The sequence below is a fragment of the Pinus tabuliformis genome, chromosome 3_2 (genome assembly GCF_031772625.1).
Source record: "Pinus tabuliformis cultivar Carrire ecotype Pingquan chromosome 3_2, CPIR1, whole genome shotgun sequence".
Lineage (NCBI taxonomy): Eukaryota > Viridiplantae > Streptophyta > Pinopsida > Pinales > Pinaceae > Pinus > Pinus tabuliformis.
Genome location: NC_142302.1, coordinates 571259266 through 571284598, shown reverse-complemented (window position 1 = coordinate 571284598; position 25333 = coordinate 571259266). Strand labels below are relative to the sequence as shown.

The window sequence follows — 25333 nt, the reverse complement described above, 5'->3', positions numbered from 1 at the left end:
TAAAAAATAAAAATTTGCGTGTTATCGGACTATCCAGCCTGCATCTCCCAAAACATTTAATACTCTATAACAGGCTGGTTAACCACTGCACTCTTCATACCACATATATTTGCAAGATATTTAACGCATTGCATAATCGAAATCGAAATCCCAGATAAACGTTTCCATAAAACAAATCCATCTTACACGTGTGTTGTTTTCCCCCAGATCGATGTGATAGTTGGGATCACCAAGTGCACTTCGAACGACAAAACCGATTAATTTTTATAGCACCCCTACTTGTTATTACGAGAGGCCAAATGAATGGTATTCATTGAATCCTTGGGCGCCATTTCAATTGCGTTTCACTTTAATATATTTTTATTTACTTAGTCCAAGTAGTTGCTCTCAAATGACGAGATCCATGACCAATTTGGTCCAAAAACCAATTTGTAACAATTCACAAATTGTTTTTATTTCAATCGTCTTCAACGTCATAATAGAAATATCTATAAATATTTGGACCACCAATGAATAATTTAACAAAGTGCCATCACTAAAATATTATACCATTTTACATTAATCAATTAACCAACTCACATGAAGCATTACATTAACCAATCAAGATTAACCAAAGAATAAGTATAACTTCATTGGACCACTTTAATCAAATTTTATTAACTGATTGAATAACTCACATGGATCATTTTAATCATATTGTGTTAATTAGTAGTAATAGTGATTAATTGTAATGCCATATTCCATAGAGGCCTGCAATATTATGTTCTTGTGAATCTTGTAGGGTTCTTGTGAAAACAATGTAGGTTGATATCAAGAAAAACATATAATCATAATGATAACACTGGTAGCATTGATCAACAATGTTTCAAAAATGAGTTGTAGATTTGAGTTATTGTTGTATTGTGCATGTTGAATAGGTCATATTGGGCCTAGCGTGTAATTTTGAAAGGAGGTCCGTATAGAGGTTGAGGAGGTTGGGGCATACGACAAGAGGTGGCTTGCCAAGATAGGAGTATAACTTCTTGCTGGTAGTGACTAGCAAACAATTTAGGCAAGAGGTTTGAGCCTTCCAGCTAATGATGGGAAACAACTTGTAACTTGAATCATGTCTCTGAGGTAGTGGTCAACTTATCTATGTAACATATTTGTTTAACTAGTAATAGAAGATTCAAACTAAGGCAATAGACACAACGTGAATTTTCTCCCATTGAGGATTTCCACCACAAATGTGCTTTCTTGTACACGATTCTCTTAATACCTGTTACAGTGTTTTTGTTAGTTTTATGTTGAGTTTACATTTTCAAATTTATGTTGGGTTACTGAACATTTAGCGCTTTGGCAAAAAGTTTTTAAAATTTTATAAATCCTATCACTACTCATTCACACCTCCCACCTCCCGCAAACAACTCTTTAGTAATTCGATTTCCAACATAAGATGGAAATATGTCTGAGATATCTAAAATGAACATGATTATTTGGGTAATCAAGGGTATCTTATGAACGAAATATTAATAGACTACGCAATGCCACTCATCATATGAATACATAGATTGCATGTCTACAATAGTTTTTATTTTTGTGATATTGTCTAAAAAAATTATGTTTCCGTTTTTAACACTTCGAAATTCTTCAAGGAAACCAGGGCTGAATGGTTAGAAAAAATATCTGACATATTTAAAAAACTTATTTCAAAATATTAAGTATGTTTATTATTACTTTCTATTGAAATTTTAAACTACTTTTAAATGATTAGTCAAACATTAATTTATTTAAAATATTTTATTTCAAGTGGGTACATAACTTTGTTTTTCAACATTTTATCATGGAATCTTTTAAGAGTCTCCCTTCAAATTTGATCACTCTTAGGGTATATAGGGTGTATATTGGTAAAATAAATTATTGGTTGACAAGTAATTTGTCTATATAGTCTCCTAGTTTATGGCACAATTTATTTCATCCCTTTCACCCTATTTCAAATTCCATTAAGGCACATCTTTGGTCCTTTGGGATATGGCTAAAGGATGAGTAGGCTCTCCTACTCTCTCTATGTCATAAACATTTTATCATGGAAGGTTTTAAGAGTCTCATTTTGAATTTGATCATTGGTAGGGTGTATTTTGGTAAAAAAATTATTGGTTGACAAGTAATTTATTCATGTAGTCCCCTAGTGGTTGATACAACATATTCCATACCTTCCACTCTATTTCCACTGTCACTAGGGAACATCTTTGGCCCTTTGGGATAAGGCTAGATGAGGAGAAGGCTCCTCCACCCTTTTTGAGTTTGCTCTCTTGCTAAGTAATAAATTCCTCATATATATTTGATCTTGGGCCTAACCCATATCACTTGAACATTCACATGGCAAAATGAAAACAAATAAAAATTGTCTATGTAATTTTTCCTAGAGCTCTCCAACCCTCAAACCTATTATTGTAGAGGTGCAATGTAATGTGATATTTAACATTTTGAATAGGTCAAATTACATAAAAAATAAATAAATAAAATAAAATAAAATAAAATAAAATTATTAATTATTAATTATAATTATAATTATTAATTATAATTATAATTATAATTATAACAATTATTAATTATAATTATAATTATAATTAATTATCAATAATAATTAATAATTAAATGAATCACTCTCTAGGTTTGGTGGATTAGAAGTTATGATAAATCTAGGTTTGTTGTGTTTGGAATTATTGAGACGGTAGCAATGAAATAGATATAAAGTTGGACTGTAAATGATAATATAGCTATAAGAACTATTTAATTACCCCACTTTTACTAATTCATTCATAGATATGGGTGATAAGGTAAAAACCTATTGTATTCATGGCCATTTGGATTAATAAATGTTGACTAGAGTGTTTATGTGGAGTAATGTTTAAATAAAAAAGTTGTGTTAGTGATGACTAGATCATAAAATAGTTGAATATTTAATTTCATTACTTCTAGATGGTTTAAATGGCCATGGTAATGGGTAAAACATAAAACATAGCACATTGGATAGCCCATAGTATTCAGTATTTTCTCATTGAGTTTAGAGCGAGCATAGAATACGGTAAAGATGTTGTAATGTAATGCATTGTCATACCATGTGAAAATTTAACAAAGTCAAAATAAAATAAAATAAAAAATGAAAATAACAGTATCTTAAAATACAAATTTAAAGCTATTTTTTTATTCCTATTAAATTTTGTTGGATAGTTCGGTAAAATTGACTTGGTCAAGTAATGGGTGGTTTTCAAGCTTAAGGTTTATGATAACCCATGGTATTGACCCATGGTATTCATGTCAAATATAGACGATTTAAAGGGGAGAATTAAAAGAGCCTATATCTATCTTAACTCTCAATATACTAAGGGTACAAAGAGATCAAATCGCATCTCAAGAGATTTTGATCCCTCTAAGGCTTGGTAATCAGATCTATGCTTGTAATATTTGACGTATTTTATGCTATTCTTAACATGCTTTTCTATAATTTTGTCAAATGATATATATTATTGTAAATACATAGAACAAAAATATTACACCTTTGTCTTCTTCTAAAGTTTGTTAGTTACTGGTTAACAATTTCAATGACATAATAATGATAAATGTCATAGTATAGTATGTCAATGTTATTAGTTTTCTTTCTGGTAAATCTATGTCCATTACTTTATTGCATAGTTACACGGGTACCACTCCCAGGCATTGGAGAGCACGTACCCCAAGCTCCCCCGCTCCTGGGAGCTTGGGCGCTGGTCGGAAATGCTCCAAAACCTTCGGGAGCTTCAATGGGTACTTTGGAGCTTTTGGGGGAGAAAAATTAGAATTAAAAAATTAGAAAAATTATATAAAAATTTGTTATATAATTATTTTAATTTTGGTAAGTTTTATAAGTTTTAAAAAACAGTTTCATAAAAAATAGTTTCACTATTAAGTGTAATTGGGAATCAATTTGTTTAAATGAATTGATGTTGAAAATTATTAAATGAATTGAATTTTAATTAATGGGGTGCTGTTGTGTCTTATATGTTAAGACGATTGAAATGTTTTAGGTCATTTTATCAAATAACTACCTAATAACCAATTTACTAATCTTGTGAATCTTTTTTCCATCTTCCGTGGAGGCCGCGTAGTGGTAAAGTCGGCCTTGTCATGACGGACTGGTCTTGACCGGGCCAAGCCCACTACCTTTTGTACAGTGATGTGTATGGGCAAAGCCCAGGGAGACCAAAGTTCAAATCTCATGGAGTACAATGACCTGCTGTGGTGGTGGCTAGAGGGGCGGATTCTCCTTTCCCGTGAGTGCTCTTGCTAAAATCATAGGAACTTAGTATACCCTATTTGGAGGTGGTTGGTTATGCTCTTGGTGTTATAGTGGCAGCTATGAAGTTTGATCCTAAGTCTCCCAAAGATTAGGCCTAGCAGTTACGGATTCACCATATAATTAAAAAAAAATATACAAAGGGAAAAACATTAAAAAAATAGTAATAAAAAACCATGGATTCATCCCTCCCGTTGTTGCAGGTGTCTGTTGCGAGCCTGAGCCAAACGCTGAATGTGATCCTCCTTGTGATTGTTGCGAGCCTGAGCCAAAGGCTGAGTGTAGCCCTTCTTGTGATTGGTTAAATAGATTCTCAGAAACAGATTCTGAGCCTGAAAAAGGAGCGTGAAACTGCGTTGTGTAATGGAGGAGGGAAGGGCGATTTTCTTAGTATGCTTTCGTCTCTTAGAAATGATGCGGATGGAAATCCTTGGTAACGACATAATGGCAAGCTATGGCAAATTTTGTCTCGGTACAATATTGTGGATAAGGATTAAAGGTATAGATGAAAAAATTGTAATAATATGGGTATGATTTATGGTATTATAAATAATCCTGGTTTCTAGAATTTTGGCTTTTGGAATCGGTTTTACCATGCAGAATAATTTTAAATTTGTAAAAATTATAAATAATTTAAATTATAAAATTTGTAAAAATTATAAATAATTTAGATTATAGAATACCAATTTTGTTGAATTCTACGATTGTAGTATCGTCTGTTTTATTGAGTCCCAAAATCTTTTGTTTACCGCTAGCATATCTAATCGGAGTTGTCTATAATGCGACTTTTTGGAGATTTCGGTGACGGAATCCGGCGGAAGAAACTGATGTTAAATCTTGATTTCTTGCAGTTAAAATGGTTTTTTAACTGCATATTTGGATTCAGCACCCTTGAAAACCCATGGAACGCTTTCATTGTCCAGAAACTAACTATCAAACTTGCGATTCCAATAAATTCCTGCAGGATTTAGACCGGAAAAACCCGCCTGAAAAACTTTCAAAAAATCACGTTATAGACAACTGCTATCCAAATCACCTCAATCTCAAAAATCCAAAAGTTGAAAGAATCACACCTGCAAAACCCACGCTCAAACACCGTTTTATATTTGATAGTGTATATGATGCCGGCTCTGATAATTACATGAATCTATAATACAATGGCGGAAAACGGAGAACAGAACCCTGGACCCCAACTTCGAACAGAAAAATAACGCATTGGAACCCTTAAAAAAGACGACCAGATTGGATTGAATTGGATGATGGTGATCAAGTAATAGTAGTCGAAGTCAGCAGCTTGTGCCTCGGCAGCTCTGGACAAGTTTTGAATTTTACAGTGATCGGCAGGGGAAGATTTGGTGCGTCTGAGTTTTTGCTGTACTCCTGGGGCGGAACAGAGCATATGAGCGCCCAGTTGATGTTCTTGGAAAATGGGTGTTTCTTGATATCGGCGGCTCTCTGGGCCGACCCTAGCCGCCTCCTCGGGTCTTTACGAGAAGCTGTTTTATCAGATCCCGGAGGCGTTCCATTGCTCGGCCTCGGCCCCTCATGTCTCCGCCTGGCCTGTACTGCTCCTATTGGCCGGGAATTTCAACGGATGGGTGATAATATTTGTGAGCGTGGAATCCTTTCCGGCGCCCTTGAACGGAGTCCGGTCGAAGAGCATCTCGTAGAGGAAGACTCACAGAGTCCACCAGTCCACGGCTTTGTCGTGCGGGGCCACATATTCATGGGTTCCCACGAAAGATCCGGACCGGGCCTCTGTGGGCTCGACTATTAATTCCGGCCTGCCCTCGCCTGCTTTTTTTGTCGTTTCTTCCGTAATGGGAACGGGCAATTTCTTCTAGCACCAGAATTTGACGATGATGGTATCCTATTATGCTCTACGGCCGTGGAAGGAGGTCTGCTGAAGCTTTTCTGCAATGTCGGAGTGACTTGGCATGAGAATGAGAGGTCAAAGTCTGAAAGCATTCTATGGCCGTCTTGCCTCACCAGAACATTCTCTGGCTTCAAATTCCGGTATATTATTCCCAACATGTGCAGATATTCTAGAGCTAGAAGAACCTCTGCTGCGTAGAATCTGAAAGGGAAAAAACAGAAAAATGGTTAAACGTGAGCTACGAATCAAATATCCACAAAGATTCAAACAGACAACACTACACACAATTCACTCTACCTTAATAGGGTACTTAATAAAAGGGTCTCTGATGCTTAATCTGTAAATCCAAGAGAGTGGAAATTGCAAACACACCTCATAAGTTTTGAAATAAAAACACTATTTGGGAAAAAAAAATAAAAATAAACCAAGCCTATCAACATAGGTCAGAGGCCTGTGTGTTGTGTGGTTGCCGACTGGTGAGCCGACCTGTCTGTAGAGCAGACTCGGTGTGGGCAGCGTCTCTGTTTGAGCGTTGCCTCACTGTTTCCTGTATTCAACCTTTGGTTAGCCAATGTGGAGATCTGTTTGGGATCTGTTGGCGTTGTGGAAGAGCCAACACCTGTTGGAGATTTGGACCAGGTGAATGAGCCGAGTCATGGTGAATGCGCGTACATACCTTTGCTGGAGCCGAGCATTATTATTGTCGTTCTTTTAGGAGAAGTCCACTTGTATAAGTCGATCTTTGTTGCTTACTATCGCTCTCTAATCCCTGCAGGGGATGTCAAGATCCAAAGCTGCTCAAGATTTAAAGAATTGAACAGCTTAACGACTTAAATCTGAAACAATTCTTTGAATTTTTATTTTATATGAAGAATTATTGTTTGGCGTCAATTCTTTACAAAGAACGATTCTTTAGTTAAGCATATGCAACTGTTAAAGATCAGGGATTTGTTTGGCGTAACGGTGAAAATTTGTGTGAAGGCTTAAAGATCTAAGTTGTTGTATGTTTAGTCGTGGAGAAATTGGTTTATTCGGCTGCAATAACCACGGGAAGAGGCGGAGAATATTGCGGCACAGTGGTCTGCGTCTTGGAGATCCATCTCCGCACGGTGGTGGAGTGGCTACTGTGGCTAGCGGCCTGCTATTTTCTGCATGCTTTAGAGGATCTGAACCCGTGTTCTGCTTTTAGATCTGGAGGGCGCCCGGACTGGAAGCCGAGATCTCTTGCTTGAAGGCTGACATTTTCTGCTGTCGAGTGTTGAATCCAAGATTGGGGATGCAAAAGCTGCCACGACTCTGCCGTGGAGAAGGCTGAGGAACGTTGCGCGTGGGCTCAAGCTTTGCAAAGAGTCTAAGTCGGCTGAGGTTGCTGGGACGCTGAGCAGGGGAGACTGTTAAGGTTAATCAGCAGATCTGGTAACGGCGGATCAAAACTTGCGATGGCGCTCTAGGTTAAACATAAAAAATCTTGTAATTGAACGCTGGACGGTGTCAAAAAAAAATCTGTAAGCCTGGAGGGTCGTGAGCGGCCACATTGGAACTAGTTGATTGGAGAGACTATCTGATCTGTTTCTGGAGCCATAGAGGCTGTGGAGATATTTGCTGGTGGGAATTTTCACTGTGGTGTGGCCGCTGGGATAGTCTGAGCCTTTGTGGCATTGCTAGTGTTTGAACGCACCAATTATCGACATGTCTATATTTTTAGATATTTTTATTCTAATGATGATGATTTTGTCAGGTTGGCATTTGTAATTAGCATGGGTAGTAGGTTCAAGTCAGAAAGAAATTTCAGAAAATTGTGGTTTTGTTAGTGATCATGAGAATCAAGACGCACAATTTGTTGTGCAAGATTCATAAGTTGATCTTCAAGAAGGGAGTGAAGAAGATCAAAGTGTTGAAGATGGGACGTGCCACAAGACGCTGATTGCAAAGACGTGGTAGAAGAAGATAAAGCTAGAGAAAATTTATATTTAAAGTGTAATGATCTCATTAATACTTCTGTATGTGTAGACTAACGTGTAATGATCTCATTAATATTTCTGTATGTGTAGACGTTACATCGATGAATAATGAAGACATCATAGCTGATTTTCAAAGACGTGGCAGAAGAAGACAAAGCTGGAGAAAATTTATATTTAAAGTGTAATGATCTCATTAATATTTCTGTATGTGCAAACGTTACATTGATGAATGATGAAGACATCATAGTTGACACCAGAAATAGTGAGAGAGAAAATTCTCCTATTCAACCTGTCATAATTTTGAGAAGAGCGAGAATTAGAATTAAGCTTTCCATCACTTGGGAAGAAATGAGGTGAAGAGATATCACTACCTCAAGGTGAGGAAAGCAAAGATGAAGCCTCGACTGAAGATAAACAAGTATGGGCTCTGCTTCAAGAAGACTAAAATGAAAACTGTGTTACCAATTCGTTTCATGTTTTAATTGTAAGCCTAGCTGAGACTGAGACCAGCAGGCGTATGTTATTGTTCAGTACCCTTTCTCCATTAAGCTGAAGTGTTGGAATTAATGGAGAAAGCTAAACTTAGATTATTGTTTAGGTGTTTGTTTCTTTAGATAGGATTGGGATCCTATTATCTATGGAGTGGTTGAAACCACCTTGATTGAGAAAAAGCCTATATGAACTAGGTTGTTCTCCTGATTGTAGAATGGTGTATTGTGTGTGCAGTGCTTTGGTACTCTTTAGGTATCTCATGTGGAGAGCTATTTAGCTAATTTAATATCAATTTTTATCACAGGGTGGTACACTGAACTACAGGTGAAGGAGGCTTGAATATGTACAAGGTGATGAATAAATTCAATGTGTAATTAGACCAAGGCCAAATCAACATAGACACATAAAATATAGAGAGACTTGAATCCATTTTATCAACATAAAATTTCTCATTCAATCAGAGCCCTTGAATCAAGCCATATCCAATAAACGTTTTTTTAGGGAACTGAATAACAATGGCAGACCAGTCTGCACACACACAAGACAAGCAAACAAAAGATAAGAAAACTAGAAAGAAATGATTTTATGGATTAGAAGATAATACAATCCCACCCCACCTTAAAAAATATGTGTATCTCACTGTTGTATCACACACTAGAACTTTCAAAGGAGGGGAATGCCAAACAAAGACACATACTCACTCACCAATACTCTACAATACCAACCAGCAACACAAAACACAACAGGTGAAGTCAATACATACAAGAGATGTATACCAACCTTGCAGATTTGAGACTGAAACACCTTCCATGCTGGCGCAGCCTAAGAGAATGTAGGTCTCCACCTGCACAGTACTCCATGACAAGGCATGAATAATGTGAAGCCTCAAAATGTGCATAGAGGATAGGAAGGGGTGGTCCAACGCGGAGAGGTTCTGTTTCTCCACTTTAGCCCTGTGAAACTTATTCATGTGAAACAAGGCTTCCTTATCCACCACCTTGAGGGCACACAAACTTGAATCAACCTACTAGCCAATCCCCACTCCCCACCCTCTTCACTAGCCTAAAGTGATTGAGCCCAACCGATCCCTCCTCTTCACTAGCCTGAAGTGATTGAGCCCAATTGATCCCTCCTCGCAGGGCGTAGGGCCCTGATGGATGGTCCATTAAATTGTAATGGAAATGATGTATATATATGTTTTTTTTTTTTTTTTTTTTAAATTAAGGTAAATAGGTAAATTGTCATTTACAATTTAATTTAGGTTAATGAGAAAACAATTAATGTTCCCAATCACTCAAACAATCAATCTAGCACTTGGTGACTGTGAATATCACTGGTGGTGACCACTGACCTTGGCAATGGAGCCACAGAGACTGTCTGAAAAGGGTTAGGGTTTTTCTGCAGCCGATTGCCACGACTGCACCCTACCCACCCTACCTACCTCTAGCTGTCGTCGTTCGTTTCCCTCCGGCTGCATCAACCGCGGTGGTTCTCGGTACCCGTATCCCCTCGAGGCCCTCAGTAACAGCATAGCTTACCATCCTCCCCGATTACTACATACCCACTGAATTCCAATACCCTCACCGCGACGATGGTTACGATGGTCCTGGAGGCAGCTGGCAGAGAACACCTTGGAACAAGGATGGAGCTGGACCTAGTAGACTATTCAAAGGACTCGTTGGAGAATGTCAATATCTGGCAAACCCCTCACTCCACCGTGGATGAACTCCTTTGCTTCTGGTGCGACCTGTTGGCTACCATTGCAGGTCTACCTTCGATCTCGGGACCTTCCTGCTCCATAGAAATGATGCGGATGGAAATCCTTGGTAACGACATAATGGCAAGCTATGGCAAATTTTGTCTCAGTACAATACTGTGGATAAGGGTTAAAGGTATAAATGAAAAAATTGTAATAATATGGGTATGATTTATGGTATTATAAATAATTCTGGTTTATGGAGTTTTGGCTTTTGGAATCGGTTTTACAATCTAGAATAATTTTGAGAAATTCTTTAATTGTACTATCGTCTGTTTTATTAAGAGTCCCAAAATCTTTTGTTTACTGCTTGCATATCCCATCACCTCAATCTCAAAAATCCAAAAGTTGAAAGAATCACACCTGCAAAACCCACGCTCAAACACCGTTTTATATTTTATACTGTATATCATGCCGGCTCTGATAATTACATGAATCTATAATACAATGGCGGAAAACGGAGAACAGAAGCCTGGACCCCAACTTCGAACAGAAAAATAACGCATTGGAACCCTTAAAAAGATGACCAGATTGGATTGAATTGGATGATGGTGATCAAGTAATAGTAGTCGAAGTCAGCAGCTTGTGCCTCGGCAGCTCTGGACAAGTTTTGAATTTTACAGTGATCGGTAGGGGAAGATTTGGTGCGTCTGAGTTTTTGTTGTACTCCTGGGGCCGAACAGAGCATATGAGCGCCCAGTTGATGTTCTTGAAAAATGGGTGTTTCTTGATATCGGCGGCTCTCTGGGCCGACCCTAGCCGCCTCCTCGGGTCTTTACGAGAAGCTGTTTTATCAGATCCCGGAGGCCTTCCATTGCTCGGCCTCGGCCCCTCATGTCTCCGCCTGGCCTATACTGCTCATATTGGCCGGGAATTTCAACGAATGGGTGATGATATTTGTGAGCGTGGAATCCTTTCCGGCGCCCTTGAACGGAGTCCGGCCGAAGAGCATCTCGTAGAGGAAGACTCACAGAGTCCACCAGTCCACGGCGTTGTCGTGCGGGGCCACGTATTCATGGGTTCCCACGAAAGATCCGGACCGGGCCTCTGTGGGCTCGACTATTAATTCCGGCCTGCCCTCGCTCGAAACTTGATTCTTCTACTTTTTTTGTCGTTTATTCCGCAATGGGAACATGCAATTTCTTCTAGCACCAGAATTTGACGATGATGGTATCCTATTATGCTCTACGGCTGTGGAAGGAGGTCTGCTGAAGCTTTTCTGCAATGTCGGAGTGACTTGGCATGAGAATGAGAGGTCAAAGTCTGAAAGCATTCTATGGCCATCTTGCGTCACCAGAACATTCTCTGGCTTCAAATTCCGGTATATTATTCCCAACATGTGCAGATATTCTAGAGCTAGAAGAACCTCTGCTGCGTAGAATCTGAAAGGGAAAAAACAGAAAAATTGTTAAACGTGAGCTACGAATCAAATATCCACAAAGATTCAAACAGACAACACTACACACAATTCACTCTACCTTAATAGGGTACTTAATAAAAGGGTCTCTGATTCTTAATCTGTAAATCCAAGAGAGTGGAGATTGCAAACACACCTCATAAGTTTTGAAATAAAAACACTATTTGGGAAAAAAGAAAATAAATAAACCAAGCCTATCAACATAGGTCAGAGGCCTGTGTGTTGTGTGGTTGCCGACTGGTGAGCCGACCTGTCTGTAGAGCAGACTCGGTGTGGGCAGCGTCTCTGTTTGAGCGTTGCCTCACTGTTTCTTGTATTCAACCTTTGGTTAGCCAATGTGGAGATGTGTTTGGGATATGTTGGCGTTGTGGAAGAGCCAACACCTGTTGGAGATTTGGACCAGGTGAATGAGCCGAGTCATGGTGAATGTGCGTACATACCTTTGCTGGAGCTGAGCATTATTATTGTCGTTCTTTTAGGAGAAGTCCACTTGTAAAAGTCGATCTTTGTTGCTTACTATCGCTCTCTAATCCCTGCAGGGGATGTCAAGATCCAAAGCTGCTCAAGATTTAAAGAATTGAACAGCTTAACGACTTAAATCTGAAACAATTCTTTGAATTTTTATTTTATATGAAGAATTATTGTTTGGCGTCAATTCTTTACAAAGAACGATTCTTTAGTTAAGCATATGCAACTGTTAAAGATCAGGGATTTGTTTGGCGTAACGGTGAAAATTTGTGTGAAGGCTTAAAGATCTAAGTTGTTGTATGTTTAGTTATGGAGAAATTGGTTTATTCGGCTACAATAACCACGGGAAGAGGCGGAGAAGATTGCGGCACAGTGGTCTGCGTCTTGGAGATCCATCTCCGCACAGTGGTGGAGTGGCTACCGTGGCTAGCGGCCTGCTATTTTCTGCATGCTTTAGAGGATCTGAACCCGTGTTCTGCTTTTAGATCTGGAGGGCACCTGGACTGTTGAGGAGGAAGCCGAGATCTCTTGCTTGAAGGCTGACATTTTCTGCTGTCGAGTGTTGAATCCAGGATTGGGGATGCAAAAGCCGCCACGACTCTGCCGTGGAGAAGGCTGAGGAACGCAGCGCGTGGGCTCAAGCTTTGCAAAGAGTCTAAGTCGGCTGAGTTTGCTGGGAGGCTGAGCAGAGGAGACTGTTAAGGTTAATCAACAGATCTGGTAACAACGGATCAAAACTTGCGATGGCGCTCCAGGTTAAACATCAAAAATCTGGTAATTGAAAGCTGGATGATGTCAAAAAAAAAATCTGTAAGCCTGGAAGGCACTGAGCGGCCACATTGGAACTAGTTGATTGGAGGCTATCTGATCTGTTTCTGGAGCCATAGAGGCTGTGGAGATATTTGCTGGTGGGAATTTGACTGTGGTGTGGCTGTTGGGATAGTCTCAGCGTTTGTGGAATCGCTGGTGTTTGACCGCACCAATTATCAGTTTGTCTATATTTTTAGATATTTTTTATTATGAAGATGATGATTTTTTCATATTAGCATTTGGAATTAGCATGGGTAGTATGTTCAAGTCAGACGAAATTTTAGAAAAAAATGTGGTTTTGTTAGTGACCATGAGAATCAAGAGGCACAATTTGTTGTGCAAGATTTACGAGTTGATCTTCAAGAAGGAAGTGAAGAGGATCAAAGTGTTGAAGATCAATGGAACAAGCCACAAGACGCTGATTGCAAAGACGTGGCAGAAGAAGACAACACTGGAGAAAATTTATATTTAAAGTGTAATGATCTCATTAATATTTATGTATGTGCAGACGTTACATCGATGAATGATGAAGACATCATAGCTGATTTTCAGATGGTTGACGCCATAAATAGTGAGAGAGAAAATTCTCCTATCGAGGCTCTCATAATTTTGAGAAGAGTGAGAATTAGAATTAAAGCTTTCCATCACTTGGGAAGAAATGAGGTGAAGAGATATCACTACTGATCAGGTGCTCATGTCCTAAGTGTTGTAAAATGCTCAAAATTTAAAGTGCTTAGAACTGGTTCAAAGTTGAATGACTGGAAAGTGCTCGTCTTCCCGATTCCGGCGCTGCAAACGGTTCGAAAAACGGTCGTCGTATGACGAAGTTATGGCAAAAAGAAGAATTTGTCTATAACATTAGAAATTTTAATTTTTCAAAAAAAAATTAAAAAATGAATATTCCGCCTGGCACGAAATCCGAGGCAACCACCAAACATTAAATTTAATTGCAGTTAAGTTGGCGGAATTTTGGCAGGAGAGCCAAATTTGGCGGACCCACCATAATTGGCGGAGCTATCTGGAGTTAACTAAAGTTAGTTAGAGTTTTTTGAGGGGAAAATTGAAGAAACTTTAAATGGCCATAACTTTGGCTAGGAAAGTCGGTTTTGGACGATTTTCTTTTTTTATTTTGGATATTTTCGACCTTATAAAGCCATTGGTGCAGGTCTTACAGCCATCTGAGGTCATTTGCAGAGGTTTTGGAGCCGTGAAAGTTCTAGGGGCCACTAGGGCCCAGTTTTGTGAAGACTGTATAGGGTTGCAGGTATCCATTGGAGGTGATCCAATAGTCAATCCTGAAGGATTCAAGTGTTCTGAATCCATTTTTTCCATCTATTTCACATGTAGATGCTTTTATTTAGCTGTATTTTCAATTTGAGCATTTAATAAAAACAAGGACAAGCCCGGTTGGGAGCTTTGGACCCAGTAGACGTAGCCCTGGAGGGGGTGAACTGCTTTATCAACTTCTTTTGCATTTGTGGTTGATTTATTTTGTAGAACAAATCCATTTTAATGTGTTCAACAGTAAAAAGAAATAACTCTGCTATGCTTAAATGGGTCATGAACAGCTGAAAATTTCATGTGTTTTCTTTCTGCAAGACATGGAAATCTTTTAAACATGTTTAATTCTGAATTGAATACCTTGCAAACAAATTTCAAGTAGTTTCAAATTCAGATCAAGTAGGTATCAGAGCTCAGGGTTTTTGTGCAAAGATTTTCTAACTGTCTTGCAAAGTATTGATGCCTACTAGGTTGAAACTCAAAAGAGGGGAAGGGCAGTTGACTAGAGAACGAGAGAATCCTCAGTCAAGGAAGGCCATAGAGCCATCACCTCCACCTTCAATTTCACCCTCAAGAGTCTCAGCAGAAGCTTCAAGGATGTCTGAACATGAATGAGAAATTCCTACAGAGACAGATCCAAGAGAAGAAGAAAGAGTCTTCAGAAAGGCTTTCTTGGACCTCACTGAAATGGTGAGGATATTGTACCAAGAAAGAAATGAGAAATTGGTTGGAGAAGGGTCCAAACATCCACATGAAGGAGAGAGCTCTTCAGGAGGTAAGAAGGATGATGATCATTCCAAGAAAGGACATGGAGGAAATGGTGATCCACCACCCCCATCTTCACCTTCTTCCTCTTCATCCTCGTCTTCTTCCATTCATAAGCATAGATCCTCTAGAAAAAGTCTTTTTTTGAAGCTTGATGTAAAATTCGAATTACCTATGTTTAATGGTGAAGTGAATGCAGAAAAGCTTGACAACTGGATTAGGCAGTTGGAAGTTTACTTGAGGATCCAAAATATGCATGATGATGCCACAAAGATTCAGTTGGCTTCTTTGAGAATGGATGGAGCAGCACTGGTCTGGTGGGAGGCCAAGACTAAAGAGGAGATCAAGAAATTTGGTAAGGTTAACTTAACATGGCCTGAATTTTTGTTAGCCATTAAAAAACAGTTTTATCCTCTTGCTCACATGAAAAAAGCCATTATGAATTGGCAAAATTTCAGACAACTTAAGGGTCAGAGTGTCCAAGACTACACCCAAGAATTCAGGAGAAGAGCTCTCTTGTTAGGGGTAGATTTGCATTGGTGGCTTGCATAGCTACCTTAGACACACCATCTTGATGTTTAACCCTACTAGCCTGGACGAGGTTTGTGTCCAAGCTACCCATTTAGAGGCAAGGGGAAAAAACACATTTGAAGAGGGTAGAAACAAGCCCCCCAAGCGGAAAAACAAAGAGAAAACCTCCAAGGGAAAGGGCAAAAAGAATGCATCTGTCAAACATGAAAGTGAGAAAGTGATCTGTAAACAATGTTCTAAACCAGGTCATGAGGAGAAAAACTGTTGGAAATTATATCCTGAAAAAAGACCTCAATTTAACAAATCCAAAGGGAAACAAAAAATTGTTGCTACTACATCTACAACACAAGATTTAGGGGAAGATTCAGGTGATGAAACCAAAATTGCAGCCATGGGTTTGAAAAACTTGAAGGGAAAAGAAATTGAAACTCAAGCCAGCACTAGTACCTCAAACTGCCATGTACAAGCTCCTAATGAGGAAGAAAGAATTGAACTGTTTCATGTGAGGGTGATTTCAAAACATACTAAAATTGACACACTTTTTGATAGTGGGTCACAAGCAAACCTTATATCAGAGGACTTGGTCAAGCAGCTTAAACTTGAGACCGTTCCACATTCGAAGCCATATCCACTTGGATGGATTTGCAAGGATGCAAATTTACAAGTTTCAAGAAAGTGCACATTGCGCTTTGCAATTACTGCACATTTTATTGACACAGTTGAACTTGATGTGGTACCTTTTGATATAGCAGGAATTGTTTTGGGAAGTTCTTACTTGTTTGACAGGAAAGCTATCTTTCATCGCCATGAAAACAAATATCATCTGTTCAAAGATGGCAAGGAGTTCATTGTTAGAGCTCATCGCAAGAAGACAAATATAGCGATGGTGAATGCAGGACAGGTAAAAAGGCTGGTCAATTCAAGTAAGAATTTTGTTCTTCTTATGATTAAGCCCAAGGTTGATGTGAATCATGAGTCATTTGACAATTGTGATCCAAAACTTAAATCAGATCTGTATGATGTAGTTGATGCATATCATGAGATGTTTCAGGAGCCAACAGGTTTGCCTCCTAAAAGGGAGATTCAACATGAAATTCATTTGCATCCAGATTGTCCTCTTCCAAACATAGGCATGTACCGCATGTCTATTAGGGAGAATGCTGAAATAAAGAAGCAAATCAAGGACTTGTTGGACAAGGGTTTCATAAGGCCAAGTACTTCGCCATGTGGGTCACCGATTGTATTGATTCCAAAGAAAGATGGCACTTGGCATATGTGTGTTGATTTCAGGGCCTTGAACAAGATAACGGTAAAGAATCGTTACCCACTCCCAAGGATAGATGATTTGCCAGATCAGCTGAAAGACGCTCGATATTTCACTAAGCTAGACTTGCGCAGTGGATATCATCAAGTAAGAATTGAAGAAAGTGACATTTGGAAGACAACCTTTAAAACCAAACAATGACTCTTTGAGTGGCTTGTGATTCCGTTTGGTTTGTGCAATGCACCTGCAACTTTCATACGGGTAATGGATGATGTCTTGCGTCCTTTTCTTGATGATTTCGTTATTGTCTACTTAGATGACATCTTAATTTTCAGCAAGTCTAGAGAAGATCATGTCATGCATGTTAGGAAAGTACTTGATGTTTTGAAGAAGAATCAGTTATTTCTTAAAATGTCAAAGTGTGAATTTGGAAAGACTTCTTTGGTTTATTTGGGACACATAGTAGGAGGAGGTGCTTTGAGAATTGATCCTGCTAAGAGTGAGGCTATTGTGAAGTGGCCTACTCCAAAATCCATAACAGAGGTAAGAAGTTTTTTGGGTGCAGCTCAATATTGGAGGAAGTTTATCTCTAACTTCTCTTCTATAGCAGCTCCTATGCATGCAGTGACAAGTGTGAAGCATGCTTTCCAATGGGGAGGCAAGCAGCAAAAAGATTTCGAATCTTTGAAAGAGAATATTAGTTCAGCTCCAGTCCTTGCATTACTGGATTTGAGACAGCCATTTGAGATACAAACTGATGCTAGTGATTATGCTATGGATGCAGTTCTTCTACAACATGGTAAGTCTATTTCTTTTCATTCTGAAACTTTTAATGGTGCTGTTGTAAATTATCCTACATATGATAAGGAGTTGTATGCGTTGGTACAAAGCGTCAAAAAGTGGAAACACTATTTGATGGGCAAAGAAACTGTTATACATACCGACCATCAGCCCTTACAGTACTTGCAATCACAAAACAAGTTACAACAGTCACGACACTTCAGATGGATGGGCTTCTTGCAACAATTCCATTTGGTAATAAGGTATAAGAGAGGTACTTTGAATAAGGTTGCTGATATGCTTTCAAGGCCTATTATTGGTGTTGTTACTTTACTTAAGAATGCTTCCATTGTACATGATAGTTACATAGAACAATATGCATCTGATGATGACTTTAAAGATGTGTATGCTAACTTGAGTAAAGGAAATCATGTAGAGGAAAATGACTATCACATGAATAACAATTTTCTGTTTCATTTTGGAAAGTTGTGTATACCACAGGGGGAAAGGATAAATGTCATAAGAGAAGCCCATTCTTCTCTTATTTCTGGCCATTTTGGTGTGAGCAAAACAGTTGCACATCTACAGAGGTATTGCTATTGGCCTCGCATGGTAGATTTTGTTTCAAGGTTCATAAGAGGTTATTCATTATGTGCTACAAGCAAGCCTAGCAACAGGAAGCTTGGTTTATATACTCCTTTGCCGGTACCTTCTAGACCATGGGAGAGCATCTCTATGGATTTTGTAGCAGGTTTGCCAAAATCTCGAAAGCAACATGATTATTTATATGTAGTAGTTGATCGTTTCAGCAAAATGTGTATACTTATGCCTTGTAAGAAAACTATAACTGCTGAACAAACTGCTGAATTATTTTTTCATCATGTATGGATTCACTTTGGTTTGCCTACTTCCATTATTAGTGACATGGATTCCAGATTTGTGGGGAATTTTTGGTCCAACCTATGGGAGATGATGGACACAAAGTTGAAAAAAAGTACTGCTTTCCATCCGCAAACAGATGGACAAACCAAAGTTGTGAACATAACCATTGTGCACCTCTTGAGAGGTTATTGCAGCAAGCATCCCAAGCACTACATACAACATGCTTACAATCGTGCCAAGCACTCTTCCACAAACACCTCACCGTTTGAAGCTTGTTTTGGTTATTTGCCAAAATCACCTCTTGATTTCATTCTTGAGAAAGATGTTGCCATTGAGGGACATAGTGACATTGACAAAGCTCGTTCATTCATTGAAAGGATTCAGCAAATACATCAGCAAATTCAAGAACAACTTGAGAAGAGTCAAGGCAAGTACAAGGAAAGACATGACAAGCATAGAGTCGATCACAAGTTTCAAGAAGGAGATGAGGTATGGCTGTACATTAGTAAGGAAAGGATGCAAGGAGAAGGTAAAAAGCTGAAGCCTATTCGTTATGGTCCATTCAAAATCCTCAAGAAGGTTGGAAATAATGCTTTTCAATTAGATTTGTCTTCCTACATGCAAATGTATTCTGTTGTCAATGTGGAGAACTTACGTTTGTATGAACCTCCTTTGATTGCTGATCATGAAAATGCTGTTCAACTGCCATCTATAGAAGATTTCTCGCTAGAATTCTTAGATGAGCTGAAAGAAGATACAATCCTTGACAGAAGGACACACTCTTCAAGGAGGGTCAATGTAGATTATGCTCGGGTTGGTTTCAAAGGCAGCAAACCGAACAAGGCAAAGTGGATGGAGGTGGACAGAGTGAGGGAGTTGTACCCTCACCTCTTTAACAAGTAGTTGAAGGCTTTTGGGGTCCAAAAGCTTCCCAATGGGGAGGCGTGATCAGGTGCTCATGTCCTAAGTGTTGTAAAATGCTCAAAATTTAAAGTGCTTAGAACTGGTTCAAAGTTGAATGACTGGAAAGTGCTCGTTTTCCCGATTCCGGCACCATAAATGGTTCGAAAAACGGTCGCCGTATGAAGAAGTTATGGCAAAAAGAAGAATTTGTCCATAACATTAGAAATTTTATTTTTTCAAAAAAAAATTAAAAAAGGAATATTCCGCCTGGCACGAAATCCGAGGAAACCACCAAACGTTAAATGTAACTGCAGTTAAGTTGGCTGAATTTTGGCAGGAGCGCCAAATTTGGCGAACCCGCCATAATTGGTGGAGCTATCTGGAATTAACTAAAGTTAGCTGGAGTTTTTCTAGGGGAAAACTGGAGAAACTTTAAATGGCCACAACTTTGGCTAGGAAAGTCGGTTTTGGACGAATTTTTTTTTGATTTTGGGTATTTTTGACCTTCTAAAGCCATTGGTGTAGGTCTTACAGCCATCTAAGGTCATTTTCAGAGGTTTTGGAGCCGTCAAAGTTCTAGGAGCCACTAGGGCCCAATTTTGTGAAGACTGTATAGGGTTGCAGGTATCCATTGGAGGTGATCCAATAGTCAATACTAAAGGATTCAAGTGTTCGGAATCCATTTTTGCCATCTATTTCACCTGTAGATGCTTCTATTTATCTGTATTTTCAATTTGAGCATTTAATAAAAACAAGGACAAGCCCAGTTGGGAGATTTGGACCCAGTAGACATAGCCCTGGAGGGGGTGAACTGCTTTATCATCTTATTTTTCATTTGTGGTTGATTTATTTTGCAGAACAAATCCATTTTAATGTGTTCAACAGTAAAAGGAAATAACTCTGTTATGCTTAAATGGGTCATGAACAGCTGAAAATTTCATGTGTTTTCTTTCTGCAAGACATGGAAATCTTTTAAACATGTTTAATTCTGAATTGAATACCTTGCAAACAAATTTCAAGTAGTTTCAAATTTAGATCAACTACCTCATGGCGAGGAAAGCAAAGATGAAGCCTCGATTGAAGATAAACAGGTATGGGCTCTGATGCAAGAAGACTAAAATGAAAACTTTGTTACCAATTCGTTTCATGTTTTAATTGTAAGCCTCGCTGAGATTGAGACCAACATGCATATGTTATTGTTCAGTACCATTTCTCCATTAAGCGGGGGTGTTGGAATTAATGGAGAAAGCTAAACTTAGATTATTGTTTAGGTGTTTGTTTCTTTAGATAAGATTGGGATCCCATTATCTAGGGATATGAACTAAGTTGTTCTCCTGATTGTAGAATGGTGTATTGTGTGTGTAGTGCTTTGGCACTCTTTAGGTATCTCACCTGGAGAGCTATTTAGCTAATTTAATATCAATTTTTATCACAGGGTGGTACACTGAACTACAAGTGAAGGAGGCTTGAATATGTACAAGGTGATGAATAACTTCAATGTGTAATTAGACCAAGGCAAAATCAACATAGCCACATAAAATATAGAGAGACTTGAATCCATTTTATCAACATAAAATTTCTCATTCAGTCAGAGCCCTTGAATCAAGCCATATCCAATAAACATTTTTTCAGGGAACTGAATAACAATGGCAGACTAGTCTCCACACACACAAGACAAGCAAACAAAAGATAAGAAAACCAGAAAGAAATGATTTTATGGATTAGAAGCTAATACAACCCCACCCCACCTTAAAAAATATGTGTATCTCACTGTTGTATCACACACTAAAACTTTCAGAGGAGGGGAATGCCCAACAAAGACACATGCTCACTCACCAATACTCTACAATACCAACCAACAACACAAAACACAACGGGTGAAGTCAATACATACAAGAGACGTATACCAACCTTGCAGATCTGAGATTGAAACACCTTCCATGTTGGCGCAGCCTAGGAGAATGCAGGTCTCCACCTGCACAATACTCCATGACAAGGCATGAATAATGTGAAGCCTCAAAATGTGCATAGAGTATAGGAAGGGGTGGTCCAACGTGGAGAGGATCTGTTTCTCCACCTCAGCCCTGTGAAACTTATTCATGTGAAACATGGCTTCCTTATCCACCACCTTGAGGGCATACAAACTTGAATCAACCTACTAGCCAATCCCCACTTCCCACCCTCTTCACTAGCTTGAAGTGATTGAGCCCAACCGATCCCTCCTCTTCGCTAGCCTGAAGTGCTTGAGCCTAACTGATCCCTCCTTGTAGGGCGCAGGGCCCTGATGGATGGTCCATTAAATTGTAATGGAAATGAAGTATATATATGTTTTTGTTTTTGCTTTTTTTAAATTAAGGTAAATAGGTAAATTGTCATTTACAATTTAATTTAGGTTAATGAGAAAACAATTAATGTTCCCAATCACTCAAACAATCAATCTAGCACTTGGTGACTGTGAATATTACTGGTGGTGACCACTGACCTTGGCGACGGAGCCACGAAGACTGTTTGAAAAGGGTTAGGGTTTTTCTACAGCGGATTGCCACGACTGCACCCTACCCACCCTACCTACCTCTAGCTGTCGTCGTTTGTTTCCCTTTGACTGCATCAACTACGGTGGTTCCTAGTACCCATATCCCCTCGAGGCCCTCAGTAACAGCGTAGCTTACCGCCCTCCTCCTCGATTATTGCATACCCACCAAATTTCAATACCCTCACCGCAGCGATGGTTACGATGGTTTAGGAGGCAGTTGGCAGAGAACATCTTGGCATAGGGATGGAGCTTGACCTAGTAGAGTATTCAAAGGAATCGTTGGAGAATGTCAATATTTGGCAAACCACTCGCTCTGCCGCGGATGAAATCCTTCCCTTCTGCTGCGACCTATTGCTACCATTGCGGGTCTACCTTTTATCTCGGGACCTTCCTGCTCCACAGTGACATTCTCAGAGCCTCCTCCGATCTAGCCATTTCCTCTCTCACCGCCATAGTCACCCTCTGCTGCAACTTTTGTATCAGCCTACCTCCACCCAAACCTTGAGGCTACTAGCTCACAAACCCCCCTCTCATCTCACCCTGCTGAATCTTCAAGAAACCCCCTGAGACACCTCATCCTAACCCAGGGAAAACCACAAGTTATTGTACCTAAGGTGCCACCATTGGGTTGTTACGTGGCGGTACCCCCTTTTTTGAAACCAATTCCAGTGGCCGAAGATCCCCGCCCTGATAACCCTTATACAAACCCTAACCAGTTGGTGGATAATTCGGATGCCCCTAAAGAGCCAACACGGCTGGGGAAAAAAAGGAAGTGCTTCAAAGCTAGAGGCAAAGACGTGATTCTCAGACTCAAGGAGGATATTCAGTGGGGCGACACCATGGACACAACGGACTGAGTATTGGTTGGAATAATTCGCGGCCGTAGCTACACAGTAGCTAGGCTTAAGCTGTGGACCTCTGAGGTATGGGGGCAGCACCTAGCGGACCTCCCAACTATACAAACCTTTGTTAGAGGCTAGTTTGCTCTACGCTTTGCTAGAGCTGAGCACACAAATTGGGTCATGTCGTCCTTCTGGCATTTCGAGCATGCTCCAATTCTTCTCCGGTGTTGGAACCCTCTTTTTGATCTGGAAAAAGAATAGATAGGAGTCGGGCCTATATGGGTTCGGCTACCTGGACTACCCCTTCAATTCTGGTCAGAGGATATATTCTGGCGCATTGGCAACACTCTGGGAACCTATCTCGAACATGATAGATCATATCTGGCTTCGGGCATGATGGCATATGCCAGGATACTCGTTCATCTGGATACTTGGGGCGGTCTTCAGGAGCATATCACCTTACAGTGGAAAACCTTCTCTTGAAAACAAACCCTAGACTATGAAGGTGTCCCTTTCCACTGCAGACGTTGCCACAAAGTGGGACACCTGTACAAAGATTGTCCTCTAAACAAGAAGGTGAGGGAGGGAGCTAAGGGGATGGAAACACTGCAGAAAAACTCACAAGCTCAGGGTAGCCCTCCAGTGGTGGAAGAGGTAGCAAATTTGGCACATTTAGAAGCATTACCTGTGCCTACTAAGGTGACCAGAAAGAAGCGGGGAAAGGCACCCATCGGCGCACCCTCTCCTCCTCTAACCAGAGCAAGGGCGGCTGCTGAGGCTGCTTTCTCTACGGGTATGTCGAATACAAACTCCTCCTCTGTTTACTCTAATGTTTCTCTGCACTGCATTGATACTAGTTCTGTTCAGTTCTATTCAGTATAGTCCCTTGCTCACACCTTCAACCCTCCCATAGCTATGGATTTCCCTATCAAACCCTCCTCCCCCACCATCTCCTGCACTCAACCATCCTTTCCTGATGAACCTCCTCCCATTTCCCTTATACATGCCCCCCCCCCCATTCCAACCCTGCATCCTTCAGATACCCCACCCGAGCCCAGATTCACTCTCAAGACCCTAACACCCTGGGTATCTGCCTAATCACCTCTCCCCTTCCCCTAAAGATGACTAGAGGCAGACCCTCCTCTCTATCCAAAGCTAAGCTACAAGCTGGGGAAGAGATTTTTGTGGGTAAGCAACACTCCATCGACTGGGTACTTAGAGCAGTGAATACCCAAGAGCTCCCTCCTCCATGAAATTTCTCTCCTTCAATTGTAGAGGGTTGGCTAGCCTTGACAAAAAACTAGCCATGAGGAGATTGCTCTCAGCAGAACCCTTTGATATTCTATTTCTTCAAGAAACCCTAGGCCAGGGTTGTGTCATTATCCACCTCCTCGAATCTTGGCTAACTGGATGGACATTTTACACCCTAGATGTATCAAGGTTGTTTGGGGGTCTCGCGTTGGGTGTAAACAATCACTCTATCAGAATTTGTAATACTTGGGGGAGCTTGGGCCACCTAGGAGTTGACATTTACTCCTTAGAGCTCGATACTGAGCTTAGGATTATCAACATATATGGCCCTTGTGACAACAGGGAAGGATATTGGAGCAGACTCTTAGACTTACACATCCTTCAAAAGGACAAGTTCATTCTGGGGGGGATTTAAAATTTCTCCATTGGTTTTGCAGAGTCATGGGGACACAATGCACAAAGAGATAACCTCTCAGGTTTTTTTGAGACCAATCTGGAGGATCATAATCTCATAAATATCCCCTCCCAAAAAATCATGCCTACTTGGAGAAACAACAGACCAGGGGAGGACAGTCTCTCTAGAAGACTAGATAGGTTCCTCATTAAGGAGCAAATGCTAAACTTGGGGCAGGGATATAGATAGTGGGTGGGCTCAGGTGGAATATCGGACCATAGGCGGATCTATTTGTAAATCGGAGAGGGTATAAACAAGCCAAAAGGTCCTTTCAAATTTACTACTGCATGGCTTAAAGATGCTGAATATATCCATCTAGTAACTAATTACTGGAGGACTCATCCCCCTGCAGTAGAAAGGACTATATCGGAAGGATTTGCAAAAAACCCAAAAAAACTAAAAAGCCTCACCAAACAATGGGCTCATAAGGAGAGAACGCAGGAAGACCATACACTCAAACTGACTGAAGAAGCCTTAAGGAGTATGAGAATGACTATGAGGGGATCTCCTCTTCCCCAAAACACAAAGAGCAGATAACCTCTCTTTTGGCTAAGAGAAACCAAATTCTTAAGGATAGAGAGGAGAGCTGGAGATTGAGAAGCAGAGCCATTTGGTTTAAGGAAGGGGATGACAATACCAATTTCTATCACAAATTTGCGAATGGGTGCAAAGCTATAAATACTATTTGGCAGCTAATAGAGGAACAATGAGAACCAGTGAACACCTTCCCCCGTCTGGTAGCTATGGCCACT

At 40.0% G+C, this 25333-nt stretch overlaps 2 pseudogenes; both read right to left on the bottom strand.

Annotated features, from left to right (window-relative positions):
* Nucleotides 1–5581: 5581 nt before the first annotated feature.
* Nucleotides 5582–10185, bottom strand: LOC149181801 (protein kinase PINOID 2-like; annotated as a pseudogene).
* A 770-nt stretch (nucleotides 10186–10955) lies between these two features.
* LOC149181800 (protein kinase PINOID 2-like) lies at nucleotides 10956–22487 on the bottom strand (annotated as a pseudogene).
* Nucleotides 22488–25333: the final 2846 nt, after the last annotated feature.